At 47.8% G+C, this 17233-nt stretch overlaps 1 protein-coding gene across 17 annotated transcripts in view; it reads left to right on the top strand.

The window, feature by feature from the left end:
* The window catches only part of LOC137677132 (single-stranded DNA-binding protein 2-like), a 205831-nt gene that overhangs the window by 27946 nt on the left and 160652 nt on the right, over positions 1-17233 (top strand). The gene's annotated exons all lie outside the window — the stretch shown is intronic.

Below are 17233 nucleotides of genomic sequence, written 5' to 3'. Positions count from 1 at the left end.
GTAAATGATCTCTCTTTGGCATTTTATATTTATTCTGGAATACAGAACCACCTGTGTACCAAATATATTGAAGTCTTTTCACAATATTGTTTTTAATAAATCTTTCTTTGATGAGAATATTTAAGGTAATAATAATAACTGAGGAATGAGCAGAAGAGAGAAAAAAAAAGGCAGAATGTTGTACTAGGATAATTTGCTGCTTCAAATGATACTACTTGTATTGGGTTTACATGGCAAAGTTTTGGTAGTGGAGGGCCTGCAGGGGTGGCCTCTTTGAGAAGAGATCAGGAGCTGTCCGCATGTCAGACAGAGCCAGTTCCAGCTGGCTCTGAGACAGACCTGCCACTGGCCAAAGCTGAGACAGTCAGTGAAGCTGAGGTGCTGCTGTGATAACATATTTAAGACAGGGGTGAAAATGCTATGCAGCAGCTGTGAGAGAGAGGACTGAGAAAAAAATGAGAAACAACTCTGCAGACACCAAGGTCAGTGAAGAAGAAGGGGGGGGAGGTGCTCCAGGGGCTGGAGCAGAGATTCCCCTGCAGCCCTGTCATGGTTTAACCTCAGTAAGCAGCTAAGCCCCACACAGCCACTCACTTACTCCCCCGCAGAGGGGCGGGGGAGAGTATCGAAAGGGTAAAAGTGGGAAAACTCACTTTGTGGGTTGAGATATGTTGGGGATTGGCTGCATGACAAAGGTCATGGCTCATTGGAACAACTGTACAAGCAGAGCAGATTCTGAGGCGAGCAAGACTAGGCCTCAGGCCCTGGCCGAAACTGCAATTCATGCTGATGATAGCAGAACGGCAAGGATACTGAGACCTTGACAGGGATCGTAAACAACTAACTAAAGGGGGAGTGAGAGCCGTGAGAATGAGAAAGAAGCACAGCTGGCTAACCGCAAGTAGGAGGGATATGCAAAAGTAACTTGTAGAGCTTCAGCCAATCAATAGTTGACTAGTAGGCATAATTAAAATCCACTGTATAAATAGATGCTGTCTGGGCTAATAAAGTGACGCATGCTTTATCACTCATAATGAGTTGTCTGTGTGTTGTTCCTCCGCTGCTCGCAGAGATAAAGACAGTTTGATAGGTAAAACAAACGCCACACGCACAAGCAAAGCAAAACCAGGAATTCACTCACTGCTTCCCATGGGCAGGCAGGTGTTCAGCCATCTCCAGGAAAGCAGGGCTCCATCACGTGTAATGGTGACTTGGGAAGACAAGCGCCATCACTCTGAACATCCCCCCTTCCTCCTTCTCCCCCTAGATTTATATGCTGAGCATGACATCATATGGTGTGGAATATCCCTTTGGTCAGTTGGGGTCAGCTGTCCCAGCTGTGTCCCCTCCCAACTTCTTGTGCACCCCCAGCCTCCTCGCTGGCAGTGCAGTGCGAGAAGCAGAGAAGGCCTTGACTCTGTGTAAGCACTGCTCAGCAATAGCTAAAACATCCGTGTTATCAACACTGTTTCCAGCACAAGTCCAAAACATAGCCCTATACAAGCTACTATGAAGAAAATTAACTCTATCCCAGCCAAAACTGTACAAGCCTGTGGAGAAGACCATGGAAAAGCAGGTTGTCCCCCTGCAGCCCATGGAGTACCAAGCCAGAGCCTGCAGAGGACCCCTTGCTGCAGCAGATGGATATGCCATGAAGGAAGCTGCAGCTTGTGGAGAGCTCATGCTGGAGCAGTGTTTTCCTGAAGGACTGCACCCTGTGGAAAGGATCCACGCTGGAGCAGTTTGTGAAGGACTGTATCCTGTGGGAGTGACCCCACACTGGAGCAGGGGAAAAGTGTGACGAGGAATGAGCAGCAGAGACAAAGTGTTATGAATTGGTGCCAACCCTTTCCCCATCCCCCCCTGTGCCACTCCGGTGGAAGAGGTAGATGAGTCAGGAACACAGCGGTGAATGGGAAGAAGGGGGGGTGGGAGGAAGTTGGTTTTAGTTTTGTCTTTGTTTCTCACCATCTGACTTTATTTTTAATTGGCAATGAATTCAATTAACTTTCCCTAAGTTGCATCTGGTTCGCCCATGACGGTAATTGGTAAGCGATCTCCCTGTCCTCATCTCGACCCACGAGCTTTTTCATTTTATTTTCTTCCCCTGTCCTGTTGAGGAGGGGAAGTGAGGGAGTGGCTTGTTAGGCATCTGTCAGCCAGCCAAGGTTAACCCACCACACTCCTCCAAAAGATAATAGAATTATATGCTAGTGATGATATTTTGGAGGTGGGAGAGCAAAGGAAGAGAACAGGAGGGTTGTTTTAGGTAGATATCATGGAAAATTCACATAACAGCTAGGTAAAAGGGGTAAAACTTCTGGTAGTATTGATTTATGTTTATATTAAAGTATGTTTTTGACAATTGTTTTTTCTCTTTAGTAAAGCAATGTAAAAAAAAGAGAAAAAAAAATCATGGAGAGTACAGTCTTGCCTTTTACAAAACAGCTGTCAAATAATACACTGTGCAGGATTTATTTTGCTCATTTTCATTTTAGGATATATTTGCAAAATGAGTAATTGAGTTTAACTTCTGTGACATTTGGATTTCAGGAAAATATTGAATGTAGTGTCTTGACATGTTTCTCTTAAAACTAATTACAACTTGGACTATAGAGAAAATGTCAGATCTGAACTAATGCAATCTGAGAGTATATCACAGCTTTCAAATTCAGACTGAGATGAGCCAAAAGATGATGAGTACGAGGTAGAGATAGTTAATAATATATTGGATTGGTATGAGGTGTCTGTTAGGTTTCTCACAGAGCTGTGAGCTTGTTTATCCCACTCATTAGCGATGCAGAGGGGCAAAGACTATGCTGGTAATGTTTGTAAATGGTTGTATGTTGGAACAAAAGGCAGTTATCACTAATACAGAGAAACCTGGAAAAAACTGATATTTGGTCTGAGTCATAAAATGAGGTTCAGATCGAGAAAACCATTCACTAATACAACTTGGAGGAAATAGTCTAAGACACAAGTTAAATGGCAAGTGGTAAAAGCAGCACTTTGTGGGCTGTAAGCCACAAAATAATAGCTCTACCCCCCACCTCTTTACCCCATGTGAGTCAGCTGTAGTTGTTAGAAAATTATTAATGGCATACAGGATGAAAATGAGAGAACAGCAGATGAGAGAAGTCCAAAAAAAGTCTTCTAGACAAATAATTTATGATACTATGAAAGTTACGATTTTCCATCTGTCTTTGTACTTTTCTGACTCATGCCTGTTGAGAAGCAACTGCCCTATTGCAGTGAATTAGTTGCAGGAATGCTTCAGTTTTAGGAGATATCCAGGTGGCATAGGAGGAAATTTATATTGTTTTGGTCACTCCTGAAAGAACATGGCTGTCTGGGCTCAATGCCCTCTCAGCTCTGACAGTCTGTAGCTGCCAGAACAGTTTGGGTGGATTTTTAAAAAGATGAAATAGTTAAGAGTAGCTTTAAAACTGACTATTGGAGCATAAAAGAATCACAGAATCACAGAATGGTTAGGGTTGGAAGGGACCTCTGGAGATCATCTAGTCCAACTCCCTGCCAAAGCAGGGTCACCCAGAGCACGTTGCACAGGGTTGTGTCCAGGCAGGTTTTGAATATCTCCAGAGAAGGAGACTCCCCCCCTCCCTGGGCAGCCTGTGCCAGGGCTCTGGCACCCTCACAGTAAAGAAGTTCCTCCTCATATTCAGATGGAACTTCCCATGTTTCAGTTTGTGCCCGTTGCCCATTGTCCTGTCGCTGGGCACCACTGAGAAGAGTCTGGCCCCCTCCCCTTGACACCCACCCCTAAGGTATTTGTAAGTGTTGATAAGATCCCCCCTCAGTCTGCTCTTCTCCAGCTGAACAGCCCCAGCTCCCTCAGCCTCTCCTCATAAGAGAGATGCTCCAGTCCTCTGATCATCTCCGTACCCTCTGCTGGACTCTCTCCAGTAGTTCCTTGTCTTTCTTGAACTGGGGGGCCCAGAACTGCACACAGGACTCCAGGTGTGGCCTCACCAGGGCTGTGTAGAGGGGCAGGAGAACCTCCCTTGACCTGCTGGCCACACTCTTCCTAATGCACCCCAGGATACTATTAGCCTTCCTGGCCACAAGGGCACATTGTTGGCTCATGGGGAACTTGTCCACCAGGACTCCCAGGTCCTTCTCTGCAGAGCTGCTTCCCAGTAGATCAGCCCCCAACCTGTACTGGTGCATGGGGTTATTCCTCCCTAGGTGCAGGACCCTACACAGAAGTAAGCATATATAATCTGAGCAGGGAAAGTGACTAAGAGTAATGGAACAAAATTAAGAAAAAGAAAATTTAAGCTGGTTATCATGAAATCACTCTGATATTAGATAATTTAGAGATGTTTGTCTTAAGCATTTCTAATGCTTTTGTGATGCATTGTGTCTAGTTTAAATTTCATAGAACTGATTCACAGATCAGTAAGTTCCAGAAGCCCTCTGCTGGTCTTTCTCACTTACAAGATGCACTGTGGTTTCCATGTCTTTGTGGTCCATGTTGAGTACAGCCTTCAAAGCTTTGTTGCCTTCATCTCTAAAATGTAGGACCTCGTGTGCAGCTAGCCTTTTCCTGGATCTCTGGATTGCAGAGACCTCTAGTTTTTTAACTATAGCTCTAGTCTCTTGGTCTGCAAATTGCTTCCTTTCTAGAGACATGGTGTGAAGTAATTGATTGAAGTAACTCAACAGCTGTTTCATCCCAAAATATGTAGTTATTGTACAATTGGCAAAATAGCAAGGAGCCAGCACAAATAGATTTAATGGACAGCACATCATTTTCTTATGAGGGTTAAAAAAAGGCTATTCAGATGAGGTACACAAATTTTTGAAACAGAAGAAGCTGCTCTGCTCCAGAATCTTTCCTTTGATGTCCATGCTGCTACATTTCCCTTCAAGAGTTGATCCTTAGCCCACATATTTTAATGCTTTAGTATCCTTGGAAATTAGATTCCAGCCTTGAAGGAATAATTCCATTAGCTTGGCTGGATGGGGAAGGTAGGCATTTCCTGGTTAATAGATCATCAGTTATGAACTTAATTGGTACAGTTGACAAAGAAGGTTTTTTTTTTAATTAATATTTCTTCATAATTCTTTTTAAGATTAACTACTTTAAGATTGATTTTTTTATGTGTCACAGTTTAAAGCTGGGCCAGCTATTAAACCTGTGGCAGACGCTCTCTGTTAACCCTCCCACCACCCCAAAGGGAAAGGGAAAAGGGAGAGAGACTTCCGGGTTGGAAAGTTAAAACAGTTTTAATGAACTATAATAATGAAAAAGAGTATAATAATAATAGAAATAATCAAATATATACAAATATATACAAAACCAAGATCAAGCTCCCCCGATGTCGGTCACGTCACCCCCGGCACTGCAGGGCAGGCTCCGGGAAGGCCCAGGCTGGGCCCAGCGACGGACGGGAACTGGATTCAGGGATGCACGGATCGGGATCGGGGGCAGCAGGAAAACAGACAGAGTCCTCCTTGGACACCGGCCATAGCAGAAAGAGAGCGAGACCCTCGTGATCCCCCCGCTTTATACTGAGAATGACGTGTATGGGGTGGAATACCTTCGTTGGTCAATTTTGGGTCACCTGCCCTGTCCGCTCCTCCCTGCAGGTGCGACCCCCCTGCGGCTCTTCACTTGTAAGCAGTGAGGAATTCAGCAGTGACCTTGGTTTCTCTAAGACTAAGTACAGCAAGAGCCTTTCTGCACAACATCCCTACCGGTGCCTCAGCGATAACTACAAACTTCGAGCGTTATCAGTCCTGGAGGCAGACACTGTCTGCAAAACATGCAGTTACTTTCAGAAAGTGCAGTTACTTAGAGGAGACTTAGCTGAAAGTAAAAATCACTGAAAGGAAAATTGGCCTGGTTTAGGCCAAACCAGGACATAGGATTAGAAAGACTGACATCTACCAGATGAAACAGAATGCATATTTTTTAAAAAGAAAACAAAGAAACGAAAACCCTCAAGTAGCCCCCAAACTTCCATATTCCCTTCAGGCTCCTTCTTTGAATACATTTATCAAGATGAAATGTGTCCCAAGAAAAAGGACCAGCATAAGACCTGTGAATCAGGTAATTTCCTCATCAAGCCCTGCTTTGAAGAGCTCAAATACTGCATAGACGGCTTTCTACACAGACATAATTTTTATTCTAACAGATTGATTTTTCCAACTTCAGAAACAATTTTTGGTTTTGACTATATATTGCATCTCTTCTTCAGTATGTTGCTTTTGAAACATCCCAGAAGCATTGTGTGTTCCTGGTGATAAACACAAGTCCTTCCAAGACATTCCCAATGGATGTGAGGAGCACTCATGCCTCAGAGGAGTGCATTTGAGGAGTGTGAAATACCTTTTTAGTAGTTTTGGGTTTTATTTTTTTTTTCATTTTAATTAACATTTTTACCTGGCAGAGTTTAGTCAAGAGTTCCACATGTTAAAAAGTCCTTTTTGTATCTTAACTGTTGTTCCATGGGGGGGGTGTGTGTGTGTGTGTGTGTAGGAAGCTCCATGCAGTTGGATCATTCTGCTGACTTTGCTGACAGAAATGATAGTGCTTCTAGGTTATCTCTTGAAATAATTTTTAAACAGCAGAATGAATAGTTGTGCCCATTTACATAATACATCAAAATTACATTAGATGATAACCATATGAGAGTGAAGAAAACTTTTTAGGTGTACTAATTATATATTCCTCTCCTGCAAGGTATTGACAGAAAATATATATGCTTAACTTTCTTAAGAGCTGGGTGCAGAAATCAAGTTGGAGCTGAGAATCAAAGTTTTATTTTCTTTTGAAAAATACCAGCTTTACCAGTGCCTCTTGCAGTATGAACACTGCTAGGTTCTGTGACAGCCAGGGGTTTGGCTACTTGGACCACGGGACTCGTTTTGAGAAACCCGGTCTTCTGGCAGCCGACGGGGTCCATCTGTCAGAGAAGGGGAAGAGTGTCTTGGGTCATAGGCTAGCCAAGCTGGGAAAGAGGGCTTTAAACTAGAGTTGCTAGGGGAGGAGAACCTCAGTCCATCCCAATTCAGCCAGTCCGATGCCAGGGCCAGTAATAGGTGCCCAGAGACTGGAGAAGGATGGCAGGTTGGCAGGAGAGTGCCAGAAGAGCCACGGATAGGAATTTCAGGCTGCAAGGCAGCTTTGTGCGGGGCCCAACTGAAATGCCTCTATGCAAACGCACGGAGCACGGGGAACAAACAAGAGGAGCTCGAGACGTGCGCATGTCTGCAAGGCTACGACCTTATTGGCATCACAGAGACATGGTGGGATGGCTCTGATGACTGGAGCCTTGGAATGGAGGGATACAGGCTTTTTAGGAAGGACAGGCAGGGGAGACGAGGAGGGGGTGTTGCCCTCTATGTCAATGACCAGTTTGAGTGCATGGAGCTCTGCCTGGGGATGGAGGAGGAGCCGACTGAGAGCTTATGGGTCAGGATTAAAGGGAAGGCAGGGACAGGAGACATTATAGTGGGGGTCTGCTACAGGCCACCTGACCAGGAAGACCAAGCAGATGAGTCCCTCTACAGACATGTAGGAGTAGCCTCATGTTCACAGGCCCTGGTCCTCATGGGGGACTTCAACCACCCCGATATCTCTTGGAAGGGCAACGCAGCTGGGCACAAGCAATCCAGGAGGTTCCTGGAATGTGTGGATGACAACTTCCTTCTCCAGGTGACAGAGGAGCCGACGAGGAGAGGTGCCATGCTGGACCTTGTTCTCACCAACAAGGAGGGGCTGGTGGGGGACATGAAGCTCAAGGGCAGCCTTGGCTGCAGTGACCATGAAATGGTGGAGTTCAAGATCCTTAGGGCAGCAAGGAGGGCATGCAGCAAGCTCACCACCCTGGACTTGAGGAGAGCAGACTTTGGCCTCTTCAGGGACCTGCTTGGGAGAGTCCCTTGGGATAAAGCCCTGGAGGGAAGAGGGGCCCAAGAAAGCTGGTTAGTATTCAAGGACCACCTCCTCCAGGCTCAGGAGCGATGCATCCCAACCAAGAGGGAGGCAGGCAATAAACGCCAGGAGGCCTGCATGGATGAACAAGGAGCTCCTGGATAAACTCAGGCACAAGAAGGAAGCCTACAGAGGGTGGAAGCAAGGACAGGTAGCCCGGGAGGAATACAGGGAAATTGGCCGAGCAGCCAGGGACCAGGTTAGGAAAGCTAAAGCCCTGATAGAATTAAATCTGGCCAGGGAGGTCAAGGGCAACAAGAAATGCTTCGACAGGTATGTCAGTGATAAAAGGAAGACTAGGGAAAATGTGGGCCCTCTCCGGAAGGAAACGGGAGACCTGGTTACCCGGGATATGGAGAAGGCTGAGGTGCTCAATGACTTCTTTGCCTCAGTCTTCACCGGCAAGTGCTCCAGCCTCACCACCCAAGACGCAGAAGGCAGAGGCAGGGACTGGAAGGATGAAGAACCGCCCACTGTAGGAGAAGATCAGGTTCGAGACCATCTAAGGAACCTGAAGGTGCACAAGTCCATGGGACCTGATGAGGTGCATCCACAGGTCCTGAGGGAACTGACGGATGAAGTTGCTAAGCCTCTATCCATCATTTTTGAGAAGTCGTGGCAGTCTGGGGAAGTTCCCACTGACTGGAAAAGGGGAAACATAACCCCCATCTTCAAGAAGGGGAAAAAGGAAGTCCCGGGGAACTACAGGCCAGTCAGTCTCACCTCTGTGCCTGGCAAGATCATGGAGCAGATCCTCCTGGAAACTATACTGAAGCACATGGAAATCAAGAAGGTGATTGGTGACAGCCAACATGGCTTCTCTAAGGGCAAATCATGGCTGACAATTTGGTGGCCTTTTATGATGGGGTTACAGCATTGGTGGATAAGAGTGACTGATGTCATCTACCTGGACTTGTGCAAAGCATTTGACGCTGTCCCGCATGACATCCTTGTCTCTAAATTGGAGCGACATGGACTTGACGGATGGACCACTCGGTGGATAAAGAACTGGCTGGGTGGTCGCACTCAGAGAGTTATGGTCAATGGCTCAATGTCCACGTGGAGACCAGTGACGAGTGGCGTTCCTCAGGGGTCGGTATTGGGACCGGTCCTGTTTAACATCTTTGTTGGTCACATGGACAGTGGGATTGAGTGCGCCCTCGGCAAGTTTGCTGATGACACCAAGCTGTGTGGTGTGGTTGACATGCTGGAGGGAAGGGATGCCATCCAGAGGGACCTTGACAGGTTTGAGAGCTGGGCCCATGCGAACCACATGGAGTTCAACAAGGTCAAGTGCAAGGTCCTGCATGTGGGTCGGGGCAATCCCAAGCACAAATACAGGCTGGGCGGAGAATGGATTGAGAGCAGCCCTGAGGAGAAGGACTTGGGGGTGATGGGTGACGAGAAGCTCAACATGAGCCGGCAACGTGCGCTTGCAGCCCAGAAAGCCAACCATATCCTGGGCTGCATCAAAAGCAGCGTGGCCAGCAGGTCAAGGGAGGGGATTCTGCCCCTTTACTCCGCTCTCGTGAGACCCCCCCTGCAGTGCTGCGTCCAGCTCTGGGGCCCCCAACAGAAGGAGGACGTGGAGCTGTTGGAGTGAGTCCAGAGGAGGCCACGAATATCATCAGAGGGCTGGAGCACCTCTCCTATGAAGAGAGGCTGAGAGTTGGGGCTGTTCAGCCTGGAGAAGAGAAGGGTCCGGGGAGACCTTCTAGCACCTTCCAGTACCTGAAGGGGGCCTACAGGAAAGCTGGAGAGGGGCTTTTTACAAGGGCATGGAGTGATGGGACGAGGGGGAACGGTTTTAAACTGAAAGAGGGGAGATTGAGATGAGATCTTAGGAAGAAATTCTTTGCTGTGAGGGTGGTGAGAGCCTGGCCCAGGTTGCCCAGAGAAGCTGTGGCTGCCCCCTCCCTGGCAGTGTTCAAGGCCAGGTTGGATGGGGCTTGGAGCACCCTGGTCTGGTGGAAGGTGTCCCTGCCTGTGGCAGGGGGGTTGGAACTAGATGATCTTTAAGGTCCCTTCCAACCCAAACCATTCTATGATTCTATAAAAGCTTGTCTGCACACCCACAAAGGAGCCCAGAAATACAAGGGGAGGGGGGAAGCCCAAATAATAATACCCTGCCCCAGTTCCTCCCAGGTTCATCAAAGGAGCTATCAACTCTGTGATGGGCCTTATCAAAGGCCTATCTCCACAGGCCCAGAGGATCACAGAGGTCCCAGGGCAGGCAAGAATGCGAATTAAGCACTTGGAGGAACAGATACCCTGTCTGGGCCTCTCCCAGGAGACCCTTAGCCCCATTGTCCAGATGTGACACCCATCAAGATGAGTCAACACTAGAGCACCTTTCGGACTGAGAGGGGTTGCTGCCTTGAGGTATGGGACACATTATGGGATGCAGGGGAAGAGCATTTTGGGATTGCACAGGATTTATTATGGTATGTTTAGGGGAGGAGCCAAAGGTGAGAAAGGGGGAGGGATTTAGGTGATTTGGGGAGGAACAAGTGTGGGGAAAATAGAGTGGTAAGGGGATAAAAGGGACAATTGCATGTAAATATGTGCTGATTGGTGCATTTGTTTGGTCATACCCTGCTCCTGATCAGTGCAGTCTGTCCTATCTTCTTATTAAATTCCTTTCTAACTCTTTCCTGGGTGAGGGATTCTCTATGTGCTCTGTGTGCGTGTGAGCGTGTATTGGGGGCTGAGTGCCAGCAACTGGAGTCAGACCATGTGTCAGAGGGCCTGTGTGGCTGTGGTGGCAGTGATTGGAGAGACTGGAGTGATTGGACTTCACTGCCAGCAACTGGAGTGAGACCTCGGGTCAAGCGGCCTATGTGTCTGTGGTACAAGCAACTTTACCTGAAGGGAGGTTGTAGTGAAGTGGGAGTCGGCCTCTTCTCCCAGGCAACTAGGACAAGAGGACACAGCCTCAAGCTTCGCCAGGGGAGGGTCAGGTTGGACATTAGGAAGCATTTCTTCTCAGCAAGGGTCATTAGCCATTGGAAGGGGCTGCCCAGGGAGGTGGTGGAGTCACCATCTCTGGATGTGTTTAAGAAAAGCCTGGCCATGGCACTTAGTGCCCTGGTCTAGTTGCCATGGTGGTGTCAGGGCAATGGTTGGACTCGATGATCCCAGAGGGCTCTTCCAACCTGGTTGATTATGGGATTCTGTGAGTGAGGGTCTGGGTGCCAGCAACTGGGCTGGGACTGCAGGTTGGAGGGCCTGCATGCCAGTGACTGGAAAGACTGGAGTGAGTGAAGCCAAGTGTCAGCCACTGGGGTGGGACCAGGGGTCAGAGGCCCATATGTCTGTGGTGCTAACAGCTGGAGTGAGTGCAGGTGTGCAAGTGAGTGCTGGAAAAGATCAAGCCGGACTAGCTGGTGAGTAGGTGAAGTGGCCTGGGAGCCAGGGGGGTGTGTGTTTGTCTCTAAGGGTGAGACCACTGGGAGTTGGCTACTGGGGGACCAGGGGAGACCCAGCCAGCTCTGGATGTGCGTGTGAGATGATCAGTTCCAGCAACTGGAGTGGGGCTGTGGCCTAGGGGGCTCATATGTCCAGGTGCCAGCAACTGGGGAGACTGGGATCCAGGGGCAGCTACTGGGCAGACTGAGTGTCTGAGCCTAGCTTCTGGAGGGATCCACATTATACATATAGATATTCTCACTACTGGACCTCCATACTGCTCAGCCAGAGCGGGGAGCAGAGTGAGGCTGTTGGTGCTGTCTGTGTTCATGTGGATGGTCTGAGTGTCTGTCTGTGATCTGTGTGGCTGGCCATGTATATGTGTGGTATATATGTGTGCTCTGTGCGTGTATGCCTACTGGGAATACACCTTCAGCCTTGCTACTGGTTAGACCTGGGGATGTGGACCTGCAGCAGCCTCACCTCTCTTGGGCTGTCAGATCCAGTGTGGAAATCAAGTTGGAGCTGAGAATCAAAGTTTTATTTTCTTTTGAAAAAATCCCAGCTTTACCAGTGCCTCTTGCAGTATGAACACTGTCTTCCTTTTACATTAAGCATTTATATATCTTTATATACATTTTATATTAAAGCTGTTTAAGCATTTCATTAAAATAATGCTCCTTTCATCTGCCATTACTTCTGTCTCTAGGGCAGAATATGGTATGTATTTAAATAATTATTTTTATCAATTTTTGCAGGAAATCATGCTATGTGTAGTTGTAACCGGAGGGATTTGGAGTATATAGAATGCCGTTGTTTCCACCTTGTTTTAAGATGAGCTGGCCTTCCTAACAGTGTTGTATGGATTTCTACAGAATCTTAAGTTATTTGTGATTATTAAGGAACTCTTTCCTTAAACAATCACACTGGCTTTATTATAGTTCAAACTCTTTAGTTTTGTAGTTAAGGACAAGCTGATGACTATGTCATTAATAAAATGATTGTGTGGCAATGGTTAAGATATAACACTTGTAAAGAATTGCAGAGAGCCAGAATGCTTTCACAGTGTGTTTATGTTGTCTAATGTGTTAGTTGATCAACAATAAAAGTGTGAAGTCAAAGGTAAGAATTCTTAAACTGCATTTCCTTTGAAAACAGCGTTAAATAAACCAGAGTTCTCAGGTAGGAAAGCAAGCATAGATAGTATATTTCTATTCAACAGAGTTTGCCAGTGCAAACAAATCAAGCCAAACTAGTTTTACATTTTCATTGCATGGTGAGAGAATCACACAGAATCACAGAATCAAGCAGGTTGGAAGAGACCTCAGGGATCATCGAGTCCAACCGTTGCCCTGGCACCACCATGGCAACTAGACCATGGCACTAAGTGCCATGTCCAGGCTTTTCTTAAACCCCTCCAGAGATGGTGACTCCACCACCTCCCTGGGCAGCCCCTTCCAATGGCTAATGACCCTTGCTGAGAAGAAATGCTTCCTAATGTCCAACCTGAACCTCCCCTGGCAAAGCTTGAGGCTGTGTCCTCTTGTCCTATCGCTAGTTGCCCGGGACAAGAGGCCAACTCCCACTTCACTACAACCTCCCTTCACGTAGTTGTAGACTGCAATAAGGTCACCTCTGAGCCTCCTCTTCTCCAGGCTAAACAACCCCGTTCCTCATAGGTCATAACCTCCAGACCCTTCCCCAGCTTGGTCGCCCTCTGTTGGGGTCCACGTGAGGAAGGAACTACAGCACACCAATATGGTGCTCTAGTAGCTTCTTTATTTTGGTTAACACGCTCTTTTATAACCTACATACTCTCTTATGTAACAGTTACACACTAAGCTATTGGCTACAAGTATTGTAGACAATCTGGCTGCGTGCCACTTCTGTTCTAATTGGATACTTACTATAAACTTAAGCAAGCCACATCCTTATGCTTTCTTGCTATCTCATGCTGTTACATAACCTATTTGGGCTGCTAAATTGTGGCAAGATATTGCTGCTCGGCTAGAGAAACTAGTCGTGAAGGTACGTCATGTAGATGCTCACGTACCTAAAAGTCGGGCAACTGAGGAACATCGAAACAACCAACAAGCGGATCAAGCTGCTAAAGTGTTCCAAATAGATTTGGACTGGGAACATAAAGGTGAACTATTTTTAGCTCGGTGGGCTCATGACACTTCAGGTCATCAAGGGAGAGATGCAACATACAGATGGGCTCGTGACCGAGGGGTGGACTTAACCATGGACTCTATTGCACAGGTTATCCATGATTGTGAAACATGCGCCGCAATTAAGCAAGCCAAACGGTTAAAACCTTTGTGGTATGGGGGGCGGTGGTTGAAATATAAATATGGGGAGGCCTGGCAAATTGACTACATCACACTCCCTCAAACCCGCCAGGGTAAACGCTATGTGCTTACCATGGTGGAGGCGACCACCGGATGGCTGGAAACATACTCTGTGCCCCATGCCACTGCCCGGAACACTATTCTGGGCCTTGAAAAGCAAATCTTGTGGCGACACGGCACGCCAGAGAGAATTGAGTCGGACAATGGGACTCATTTCAAAAACAGTCTCATAGACAACTGGGCCAAAGAGCATGGCATCGAATGGGTATATCACATCCCCTATCATGCACCAGCCTCTGGGAAAATTGAACGGTATAATGGGCTGTTAAAAACTACCCTGAAAGCAATGGGGGGTGGAACCTTTAAAAACTGGGATAAACATCTGGCACAAGCTACCTGGTTAGTTAACACCAGGGGATCTATCAACCGAGCTGGCCCTGCTCAGTCAGACCTTCTACATACAGTAGAAGGAGATAAAGTCCCGGTGGTGCATGAAAGGAATCTGTTGGGAAAAACTGTCTGGATTCTTCCTGTAACGGGCAAAGGTAAACCCATTCGTGGGATTGCTTTTGCTCAGGGACCTGGATGTACTTGGTGGGTGATGTTGCAAGATGGTGGAGTCCGATGTGTCCCTGAAGGTGATCTGATTCTGGGTGAGAATACTTAATTCTGAACTGTATGTTGTTGCTGCATAAGTGTCTTTCAGGTTAAGACAGTGGTGATGAGACCGGAGCTTCATCAAGTCGCGTCAAGTAACCTCCTCGAGTCTGACATCTTTAACCTGCAACCCGTGGGCACGAACCATGACAAAAGAGAGACTGCTAGCCAGAGAGACTGCTAGCCAGATGGAAACCCACAATCCTGAACCAAATGAACTTGATGAACTTTTTGTTTAGAGATGAATCATAAACTAGTGATATGTGTATATATATTTGAAAATGAAAAGGTAGTGGTGATCTGAGTATGACGTGAATGGTATGGAATAAGGGGTGGAATGTCCTGGTTTGGCCCAAACCAGGCCAATTAGTCTTAGAGAAACCAAGGTCACTGCTAAATTCCTCACTGCTTACAAGTGAAGAGCCAAAGGGGGGTCGCACCTGCAGGGAGGAGCGGACGGGGCAGGTGACCCAGGATTGACCAACAAGGTATTCCATCCCATACACGTCATTCTCACTTTCCTGTTTATCACTAACCCACTGCCTCCTGGAGGTGGGGCCCAGGAGGGAGGGGCCCTCCTGTCTCCCACTGATTGGTACCAGCTTTGCCAATTCTCCAGTTAAAAGCCTGCAGGTGTGATGGCAGGGGGAGCTACTGCCTTTTCCCCTCTGCCTGTACTGGGGGGAGCAACTCTGCCTGAGGAGGATTTCCAAGCTCTCAGTCTTGGTTTTGTATATATTTGTATATATTTGATTATTTCTATTATTATTGTTATTATACTCTTTTTCATTATTATAGTTTATTAAAACTGTTTTAACTTTCCAACCCATAAGTCTCTCTCCCTTTTCCCTTTCCCTTTCCCTTGGGGGGGGAGAGGGTTAACAGAGAGCATCTGCCACCTGGTTAATAGCCAGCCCAGCTTTAAACCGTGACAAACTTTCCCATGGTCCAGGCCCCTACAGCCCTCCTCTGGACTCGCTCCAACACCTCAACATCTCTCTTGAAGTGCGGGGCCCAGAACTGGACACAGGATTCAAGGTGCGGCCTCACCAGTGCCGAGTACAGAGGGACGATCACTTCCCCAGACCGGCTGGCTACACTGTTCCTAATAGAGGCCAGGATGCCATTGGCCTTCTTGGCCACCTGGGCACACTGCTGGCTCATGTTTAGCCGGCTGTCGATCAGCACCCCCAGGTCTCTTTCTGTCAGGCCAGTCTCTAACCACTCTTCCCCCAGCCTGTAGTGCTGCATGGGGTTGTTGCGGCCCAAGTGGAAGACCCGGCACTTGTTCTTGTTGAACCTCATGCCGTTGGTCTCGGCCCATCTATCCAACCTGTCCAGATCCCTCTGCAGACCCTTCCTACCCTCCAGCAGATCGACACTCCCACCCAGCTTGGTGTCATCTGCAAATTTGCTGAGGGTGCACTCAATCCCTACGTCTAGATCATCTATAAAGATATTGAACAGCACCGGCCCCAGAACTGAGCCCTGGGGAACACCGCTAGTGACCGGCCGCCAGTTGGACTTTGCCCCATTCCCCACCACTCTCTGGGCTCGGCCATCCAGCCAGTTTTTAACCCATCGAAGAGTCCGCCCATCCAAGCCCCGGGCAGCCAGTTTGTCTAGGAGGATGCTGTGGGAGACAGTGTCGAATGCCTTACTGAAGTCTAGATAGATACAGCCACAGCCCTGCCCTCATCTACTAAGCGGGTCACTCGGTCATAGAAGGAGACCAGGTTGGTCAAGCAGGACCTGCCTTTCATGAATCCATGTTGGCTGGCCCCGATGCCCCGATTGTCCTGCATGTGCCATGTAATGGCACTCAGGATGATCTGTTCCATCACCTTGCCTGGCACCGAGGTCAGGCTGACAGGCCTATAGTTCCCTGGATCATCCTTCCGGCCCTTCTTGTAGATGGGCGTTACATTTGCTAATTTCCAGTCAGCTGGAACTTCTCCAGTTAACCAGGACTGCCGGTAGATAATCGAGAGTGGTTTGGCAAGTTCACTTGCCAGTTCCTTCATTACTCTGGGGTGAATCCCATCCGGGCCCATAGCCTTGTGGGTGTCCAACTGGCACAGCAGGTCACTAACCGTCTCCTCCTGGATTACGGGGGGTTCACACAGCCCCCCCATCCCTAACTTCAGGCTCTGGGGGCCGAGTCTCCTGAGGACAACCTGTCCTGACATTAAAGACCGAGGCAAAGAAGGCATTGAGCAGCTCTGCCTTTTCCTCATCCCCTGACACTACACTACCCTCCTCATTCAGCAAGTGGTGGAGGCTCTCCTTGACCCTCCTTTTGCTGTTGATGTATTTGTAAAAGCTTTTTTTGTTGTCTTTGACTGTAGCAGCCAAATCAAGCTCTAATTGAGCTTTGGCCCTTCTAATCTTCTCCCTACACGACCTGGCCACGTCCCTATAGAGCTCCCAAGTTACCCGACCCTTCTTCCAGAGCAAGTAGGCTCTCTTTTTCTCCTTAAGTTCTAGCCTAAGTTCTCTGTTTAACCAGGCCGGTCTTTTTCCCCGACGGCTTGTCTTCCTACACACCGGGACAGCCTGCTCCTGAATATTTAGCAATTCCCTTTTGAAGCATGTCCAGCCTTCCTGGACTCCTTTGCCCTTCAGGACCGACTCCCAAGGGACTCGTTATAACCCATTCCCTCCCAAGGGAATGGGTTATAACTCTGTTGTTACTCTGATGTTAGTCAGATTTGTCACATTACCTCTAACAGTAGAGTACTTCTTGAGGATTCTAAAACACTTACTTCAGATGTGGAGAGAAGACTGCCACCTGCTGAATCAGTAACATTAGTCCTGTATCTTGTATGTTTTTCTTAGGAATTATTCTTGGAAA

The sequence above is a fragment of the Nyctibius grandis genome (assembly GCF_013368605.1).
Source record: "Nyctibius grandis isolate bNycGra1 chromosome W unlocalized genomic scaffold, bNycGra1.pri SUPER_W_unloc_1, whole genome shotgun sequence".
Lineage (NCBI taxonomy): Eukaryota > Metazoa > Chordata > Aves > Nyctibiiformes > Nyctibiidae > Nyctibius > Nyctibius grandis.
This window is presented reverse-complemented; position numbering and strand designations above follow the sequence as displayed.